Consider the following 9,678-nt stretch of genomic DNA (forward strand, 5'->3'; position numbering starts at 1 on the left):
AGAACCGGGCCTATTCTACAAATTCATAAACAACAAATTGCAGGTAAAGGATAATATCCAGAGGTTGAAAATGGGAAACAGATTCACGGAAAATGAAAAGGAAATATGTGAAACATTAAATGAAAAGTTCCAAAGTGTGTTTGTACAAAATGAAATCTTCAGAGAACCAGACACAATAAGAATTCCAGAGAACAACATAGAGCGGATAGAGGTGTCTAGAGATGAAGTGGAAAATATGCTCAAGGAGCTCGGGAAGAACAAAGCAGCTGGCCCAGATGGCATTTCACCATGGGTTCTGAGAGAATGTGCATCTGAGCTCAGCATTCCACTTCACCTGATCTTTCAGGCATCCCTGTGTACAGGAATCGTACCAGACGTGTGGAAACAGGCTAACATAGTTCCAATCTACAAAAGTGGCAGCAGGGAAGACCCCCTCAATTATAGACCTGTATCATTGACAAGTGTAATAGTGAAAGTATTGGAAAAGCTAATCAAAACTAAATGGGTAGAACACCTGGGGAGAAATGATTTAATATCAGACAGACAGTATGGTTTTCGATCTGGAAGATCCTGTGTATCGAATTTACTCAGTTTCTATGATCGAGCCACAGAGATATTACAGGAAAGAGATGGTTGGGTTGACTGCATCTATCTGGACCTAAAAAAGGCTTTCGACAGAGTTCCACATAAGAGGTTGTTCTGGAAACTGGAAAATATTGGAGGGGTGACAGGTAAGCTTCTATCATGGATGAAAAATTTTCTGACTGATAGAAAAATGAGGGGAGTAATCAGAGGCAATGTATCGGAAAGGAGAAATGTCACAAGTGGAGTACCACAGGGATCACTTCTTGCACCAGTGATGTTTATTGTCTACATAAATGATCTACCAGTTGGTATACAGAATTATATGAACATGTTTGCTGATGATGCTAAGATAATAGGAAGGATAAGAAATTTAGATGATTGTCATGCCCTTCAAGAAGACCTGGACAAAATAAGTATATGGAGCACCACTTGGCAAATGGAATTTAATGTTAATAAATGTCATGTTATGGAATGTGGAATAGGAGAACATAGACCCCACACAACCTATATATTATGTGAGAAATCTTTAAAGAATTCTGATAAAGAAAGAGATCTAGGGGTGGTTCTAGATAGAAAACTATCACCTGAGAACCACATAAAGAATATTGTGCAAGGAGCCTATGCTATGCTTTCTAACTTCAGAATTGCATTTAATTACATGGATGGCGATATACTAAAGAATTGTTCATGACTTTTGTTAGGCCAAAGCTAGAATATGCAGCTGTTGTGTGGTGCCCATATCTTAAGAAGCACATCAACAAACTGGAAAAGGTGCAAAGACATGCTACTAAGTGGCTCCCAGAACTGAAGGGTAAGAGCTACGAGGAAAGGTTAGAAGCATTAAATATGCCAAAACTAGAAGACAGAAGAAAAAGAGGTGATATGATCACTACATACAAAATAGTAACAGGAATTGATAAAATCGACAGGGAAGATATCCTGAGACCTGGCACTTCAAGAACAAGAGGTCATAGATTTAAACTAGCTAAACACAGATGCCGAAGAAATATAAGAAAATTCACCTTCGCAAATAGAGTGGTAGACGGTTGGAACAAGTTAAGTGAGAAGGTGGTGGAGGCCAAGACCGTCAGTAGTTTCAAAGCGTTATATGACAAAGAGTGCTGGGAAGACGGGACACCACGAGCGTAGCTCTCATCCTGTAACTACACTTAGGTAATTACACTTAGGTAATTACACAAAGGGCGGCCGAAAACCAAGCAGTAAACGGCCTAGCAGGGGCAGAACTCAAGGAACTTGTGGAAGGTGGCCCCCAAGTCCCAAGGGCAGTACTTACAGGGCACCTAGGGAAGGGAACCCTAGGCGCATGCAGCCCAAGTACTGGAGACTCACTCCCGGCTCACGCACCACCTAGAAGACAAACACCACACTCTAGGTACAGTGCTGAAACAACTATTGGAGCCGGAGCACACAACCGGTGCCTATAGCATCAGCCGAAGAACTGATGGGTGGATAGCCGGCGTGAGAGCTCTAGGGCTCCCCTTTCCCCCTCCCGGAGGAAGGGGGAGCTGCGCAGACAGCGGTGCGGTGATGTGTGACGTCATACTAGTTTGCTTGTTTTCTGTTAGGGAGTTCTATCCACTAGTTTGGCTTTTGGTAGCAATTTTAACCAGAATAGGGGTTTGTTTTGGAATGCTTACCTTTCTACATGCTTGACCTGGTCGATGGCAGACATAGAATGCTTCCAACCACACGGGGGTTTCTATAGGCCATTGCTCCCCTTGCCTCTCTGAGGGGGTCAGGTTCTGGTCGTGGTCCCCGGTAGCCATAGAACTCCATAAACATGACTGATGCCAAAGTCTGACATTAGCATATCAGCCTGGTAAATCTCCGGGGAGCCGACGGGGCTCCCCCCAGAAAAACTTTACTTTATTGGTTGCCCACCTTGCTTTAAGGGGCCCGGTGACGGTGCACCAAAACTTCCTCAAACACACGTAATTCTTTTGTGAATAAAATCTTCGTTTTAAATGCCCCAACTTTTCCTATTGGATCAACATCATACCATGAACAGAAAACCAGCGTTGAATGTAATGAAATGCCATTTTCTGGGTGAGACTTGGAGGCTCCCTGGAGCTATCCAGGCTCATATTGATATATTAGCTTTCTGGCATCAAAGTGCATGGAGTTCTTGCCTACTGAACTACCGAGCAAGAACCTGGCCCCCCCCCTCAGAGGCACAAGGAGCAATGGCCTATAGAAACCTCCATGTGGTTGGGCGCATTCTATGTCTGCCATCGACCGGGTCTAGCACCCAGAAAGATAGGCGCCCCAAAACAAACCCCTATTCTGGTGAAAATATTGCTACCGAATGCCGAATGAGTGGACAGAAATCCCCAAACGAAAATTAGCTAACGAGCATGACATTATTATGTTGCCGCGCCGCTATCTGCCCACCCCACCCCACCCCACCCTGGGAGGGGGAAGGGGGAGCCCCAGACACTCGCACCGGCGATCCACCCTTCAGTTCTTAGGTTGGATGTCAAATACGCGAAAACACTGCCGACTGGAGGGAGGAAGGGTGCCAGGGAGCCTCCGGGTCTCACCCAGAAAATGGCGTTTCAGTACATTCAGTGCTGGGTTCTCTGGGGGAAGCCCCTTCGGCTCCCCAGAGCTAACTCACCAAAGATAAGGAAAAAGAGGGAACAACCAAGGAGGCGGATGCCACGCGCCCTAAAACAAAAACAAGACAACTAGCAATACTGAAGGACCCTGCAGACAACCCGGGAGACCCAAACCCCGTAACAGGAACGAAAGAAGGAAGAAAGGGAACCCGTGGTCCCAAAGCCCGTCCACAGCCAGAGAGGCCAAGACGCAAAGACAACGGCGGAGAACCGCAACCAAACACAACACAAAATGCACCCCCCAGCCTGACCACCAATCAACAACAACCCAAAGACCCCCCAGACTGCAGCAGACTCATTCATCGCCAGAAAAGAAAGAGATTGAGTCAACTGAAGAAACCCACCACCATGACCAAAAGAGCAGAAACACTTGCGCCGGGGAAGAGCATTAAGCTCCCAGACCCAACCCCAAGAGGCCAATGCTAGCAGGAAAAGGAGCCTTGGAAAAACAATCCTTAACCGAAGTGGCCACCACAAACTGAGGAGAAGAGAGAAAGAGAGCACCTGGCCCAAAAACCAGGAAGGCGCAGGTGGCGCATGAACAGGCCAGAGGCATAACAACACATGAGACAGATTGCGGAATGGAGCAAAAGTAACATCAATACCGAACAAAAGCTGGAGCATCCCCACCAGCGCCACATGATATGAGGTAACAGCATGCGGCATAAGATGACGGTCCTGGAACAACCACAAAAGGAAGGACAAAACAACCCTATCAGAGACCGAAATACACCTACACAGTGACAGGAAAAACCTGAAGGACTGCTGGGAAACTTCATACTGCTGCCGAGACGAAGAACGCAGGTGGGAGATCCCCGCGCTGAACAGTAACAGAAGCGGAAGACTGCACCGGCGCCGAGTCTGACACCACTGGCCTGCCACGATGGGAAGAACCTCGTACAGGCATACCTCAGAATAAGAGTTTAATCCGTTCCTGGAGACGCCTCGCCTTTCGAAAACTCGCATTCCGAAGTTAATTTCCCCATAAGAAATAAAGGGAAATGAATTAATCCGTTCCTGACTACCCCAAAAACCCCACATCAAACTAAATTTTTATACCTAATTTACCTAATTCATCTAAATAAACCTACAAAACTGTGTTCCAGTTATTACTTACCTTGCTGTCGAGTGCTGTAGGCATATGGAAGATGGTGAGGAGGGGGGAGGAGGAGAGGAGTTACTGTTTGGAAGGGGAGTCCCCTTCCATAATCACATCACATAACCCCATGCCTTGTAACACTATGGATACCACTTCTCTTTCTAAATTTTTCAAACCAGCCCCTGCTTGCCTTAAACTCTTTCTTATCTGCATCACTCGTTGCAGGGGTATTCTTTAGAAGGTCTTCGTGCAACACCCTGGCTTTCTCACAAATAATGGCCTCCGAAACACTATCACCCCTCAACTCCTTGTCGTGTATCCAAATTAATAACAACTTTTCCACTTCTTCAAGTATTTGTGGTCTTTGTGCCGTTAATGTTCTTACTCCTTTTGCCACTTTAGCACCCATAATCTTATTTTTCTTCTTAAGTATAGTGCATATTGTTGATGTGGCTTTGTTGTACTGCCTACAAAGTTCAACAACACGTGTACCGTTCTCATGCTTCCGAATGATCTCTTGTTTCTCCTCTATTGTCATCCTCACATGAGCTTTCTGGCCTTTATCCTTACCACTGGCTTTCTTGGGACCCATGGTGAGATATATAATAACAAATTGTATAGACAAATCACCAAAAATCCAACAAAACACTGAAAATCCGCGAGAAGAATTGATGTGGGGGTAGTCACTGAGCGCGAGACAATAATAAACTGAGGGGCGGCGGGGCGGAGGGGCGACGATCGCCGAACCACCACGCGCTAGGTCGGCTGTACGCGTATCAACAAACTCGCGTCCAAACTTGCCTCCCGAAGTAACCATCGCCTTCCGAGACAAATTTTTGGAGTAAATACACCTCGCCTTCCGAAAACCTCGCATACAGGGACAATCGCATTCCGAGGTACCACTGTATACTGGTATGACCCCGACGGTAAGGCCTCTCACGAGCACCTCGGAGGACTAACAAATCCGACACAGGACGGCAACTAGCCAAAGCTGCCAGCAGATATTGCGCAACCGCAGACTCTGCAAACAGCAACGGACAGAAAGGCGAAAACAGTCTAGGAGCCAGGACCCAAGCGGATTCCAAGAATGAAGCAAGCACCGCCTCCCGACATGCGAGTCGACAAGGAAAAAAACACGAAACCGCATCCCGCAGGAGCAGCACGAACAGCTACAACAATGCAAATGATGCACAAACAGCAGTGGGCAATGCACCAAACCCAGAGGCGGCCCCAAACTCCTCCATATACACCTCAAGCCAGTCCAAGGACAGCTCAAAGAGGAAGAAGAAACGCAGGGCCGAAGCCAGCAGGCAAGGCGTATGCAAATCCTCCACGACAAATGCAGCCGAAACGGATGAAACCTGCATGTAAAGCTGCATCACACCAACATCTCACGGAAGGAAAGAGGTGAACAAGCACGCATTGAGATGCTCAAATTCACCCCCAGGAAAACCTGCAATGGCGTCTGAGCCTCCTGCCACTCAAGCGTGCGGGATCGACAGAACGTATGCCATGCCTCCAAAAAGAAGAGGGGCAGTCTGCTAACCAGGATGACTGCGGAACTTCATAACGAACCCAGTCAGGACACAAAGATAAATACACGAATGAATGCAGATCCATCATGAAAGCATAAACCAGGTCACGCAGGAGGTAAGCCACAAGGATGAGGGAAGGGGATGTTCCCTCCATACTGGGTTTGATATTTACCAGGAGAGACGAAGAGATATTTGACATTCAGTACCTCCCTCCCTCCCTTAGGTAAAAGTGAACATGTCTTTTCGGGAATAATGTATGCAATGCATTATAATCTGGAAGAAAATGAGGTTGAAGCAGTTGAAAAGCCTGATTTTAGGAGAGGTCATTATGGGAAACTCAGACATGTCTTTAAGGAATTTAACTGGAAAGACTTGCTGTTAAGACATGAAGTAAATGAGATGTATGTCAAGTTTTGTGAAATATATGATAAAGGCACAAAAAAATTTATACTAAAGCAGAGATGCAGAACTAGGAAACAGGATTGGTTCGACAGAAATTGCGAGAGGGCCAGATACCAAAAGACACAAAAATGGAATCAATATAGGAAGAGTCCACACTCCCAAAATGCCAGCGATACAAAGATGCGAGAAACAACTACAGGGCAGTGAGGAGAGAGGCAGAAAGAAATTTTGAAAAAGGGATTGCAGACAAATGTAAAATAGAACCAGATTTATTTTATAAATTTATAAACAACAAATTTGAGGTAAAGGATAATATTCAGAGGTTGAAAATGGGGGACAGATACATGGAAAAATGACAAGGAAATGTGTAAAACATTAAATGAAAAGTTCCACAGTGTGTTTGTACAAAATGAAATCTTCAGGGAACCAGACACAATAAGAATTCCAGAAGAGAGCCAGGAGAGACGAAGTGGAAAAAATGCTCAAGGAGCTAAGTAAGAACAAAGCAGTTGGTCCAGATAGAGATTCATCATGGGTTCTGAGAGAATGTGCACCTGAGCTCAGCATTCCACTTCAACTGATTTTTCAGGCATACCTGTGTACAGGAGTTGTAGCTGATGTGTGGAAAAAGGCTAACATAGTTCCAGTCTACAAAAGTGGCAACAGGGAAGACCTCCCTCAATTATAGACCTGTATCATTGACAAGTGTAATAGTCAAAATATTGGAAAAAATAATTAAAACTAAATGGGTAGAACACCTGAAGAAAAATTATATAATATCAGACAGATAGTATGGTTTTCGATCTGGAAGATCCTGTGTAACGAATTTACTCAGTTTCTATGGTCGAGCCACAGAGATTTTACAGGAAAGAGATGGTTGGGTTGACTGCATCTATCTGGACCTAAAAAAGACTTTTGACAGAATTCCACATAAGAGGTTGTTCTGGAAACTGGAACATTTTGGAGGGGTGACAGGTAAGCTTCTAACATGGATGAAAAATTTCCTGATAGTAAAATGAGGGCTGTAATCAGAGGCAATGTATCTGATAGGAGGAATGTCACAAGTAGAGTACCACAGGGTTCAGTTCTTGCACCAGTAATGTTCATTGTCTACATAAACGATCTACCAGATGGAATACAGAATTATATGAACATGTTTGCTGATGATGCTAAGATAATAGGGAAGATAAGAAACCTAGATGATTGTCATGCCCTTCAAGAAGACCTGGACAAAATAAGTATATGGAGCAACACTTGGCAAATGGAATTTAATGAGAATAAATGCCATGTTATGGAATGTGGAATTGGAGAACATAGACCCCACACAACCTATAAATTATGTGAGAAATCTTTAAAGAATTCTGACAAAGAAAGAGATCTAGGGGTGGTTCTAGATAGAAAACAGTCACCTGAGGACAACATTAAGAACATTGTGCGAGGAGCCTATGCCACGCTTTCTAACTTCAGAATTGCTTTTAAATACATGGATGGAGAAATACTGAAGAAATTGTTCATGACTTTTGTTAGACCAAAGCTGGAATAAGCAGCGGTTGTATGGTGCCCATATCTTAGAAGCACATCAACAAACTGGAAAAGGTGCAAAGACATGCCATTAAGTGGCTCCCAGAACTGAAGGACAAGAGGTACGAGGAGAGGTTAGAGGCATTAAATATGCAAAAACTAGACGATAGAAGAAAAATAGGCGATATGATCACTACGTACAAAATAGTAACAGGAATCGATAAAATTGATAGGGAAGAATTCCTGAGACCCAGAACTTCAAGAACAAGAGGTCATAGATTTAAACTAACGAAACAAAGCTGCCGGAGAAATATAAGAAAATTCACTTTTGTAAACAGAGTGGTAGACGGTTGGAACAAGTTAGGTGAGAAGGTGGTGGAGGCCAAAACCGTCAGTAATTTCAAAGCAATGTATGACAAAGAGTGCTGGGAGACGGGACACCACAAGCGTAGCTTTCATCCTGTAACTACACTTAAGTAATTACAGTACACTTAGGTAATTACAAGGGCTTCCCGCACAACATGGGACGGGATGCACGAAGCAGAATACCTCTAGAAGGACGGAACCAAAGAACTGTTGGGGTCACAGAACCAAACCCAGGAAGAGGTAGACGCGAAATCCAAGTCCTAAGAGGAGGGAGTGAAAGTCACCTGAGGACAGGCCTGCACCCTACTCCTTGTAATACCAAGCCTGACACCGAGGGTATAAAAACCCATGTACAGTCCAAGGGGGCCCAAAGCCCCTACAAGTCAACGCCCTGAGGACCAAGGGCCGAGCCGCCCTCCAAACCCCCCGCCTCTAAAGAAAAGGCAGGAGTCACCGAAAAAGCAGGAATGAAGGGGGCCCGCTGGTCAGACCCAGAAACTCTGGCTAGAAGACTAGGCTCGAATGCCTCCGCCACCACACCAGAAGGGGATTACCCCAAGGCCACCCGAATCTCAACACCATCTACACCCTGCCCTAACCCTAAAACCCTCAGACGTTTCGGGGCCGGAAGCAAGGGAAAAGGAACCTGATGCACAACAGAAGGGAAAAGACATGGAGGGGTGAACGGAAACAAGGTCGAAGCAACTCCCACCCCTATGTTAGGGTCCCTAAACCCAAAATGGGGCATCTGGGGAAGCAACCAACCTCTTGCATTGCAGCAACCTGAACCTAGCATGCAACGCAGCTGCTGCCTGCACCCTCATATCACGATCAGTAGCTTGGGTGAACTGGAGCAGGTACAAATAACAAACGTCGCACGACTCCAGGTCAAAAGAATCACTGACCCTACAGGCAGCATGGCAGAGGCACAACCAGTGATTATCACCCTGAGATAAGGGAACGGAGCAACCATCAACCTCACATGAAGCGAGAGGAGACTCAAGGGTCACATCCATCAGACCATAGAGCCCCCATGGGGCTTCCCAGGTCCCTTAGCCTTGGTAACACACTAAGGGAAGCCTAGGCAGGGTACTGCAAACCGGCGCCCAAGACTACCAAGCAAACTTCTAAAAGCTGAAGCCCCGGGATGTATCCCTCACGGAGGCCTAGCAAGGAATGCCACCAAGAATACAGATATTTATATGTATACCTTAAATATAGTTGGGGGCAACCAAACAAAGGCAGCCCCCCACCTGGCAGGAAAACAAAAACAAAAGTAAAACCCCGCAAAAGGACAATGTACCAAGGCAGAACAGAGCCGGCTGCTATAAGAGGTGATAACTAACTGTGCAGTATTCTGTGCCCCTACCAGTGATGAAAACTACTCTCTCAAAACTCCAGCTGACTCCAAGGGCGGCCAAGTACCGAGCAGTAAAAGACTCAGCTGAGGTAGGCCTCAAGGTGACTTGTGGAAGGGGGGCCCAAGCCCCAAGGGCAGTACTTTCAGGGCACCTAGGGAAGCAAACCCTAA

The sequence above is a fragment of the Procambarus clarkii genome, chromosome 36 (assembly GCF_040958095.1).
Source record: "Procambarus clarkii isolate CNS0578487 chromosome 36, FALCON_Pclarkii_2.0, whole genome shotgun sequence".
In the NCBI taxonomy this organism is placed as follows: domain Eukaryota; kingdom Metazoa; phylum Arthropoda; class Malacostraca; order Decapoda; family Cambaridae; genus Procambarus; species Procambarus clarkii.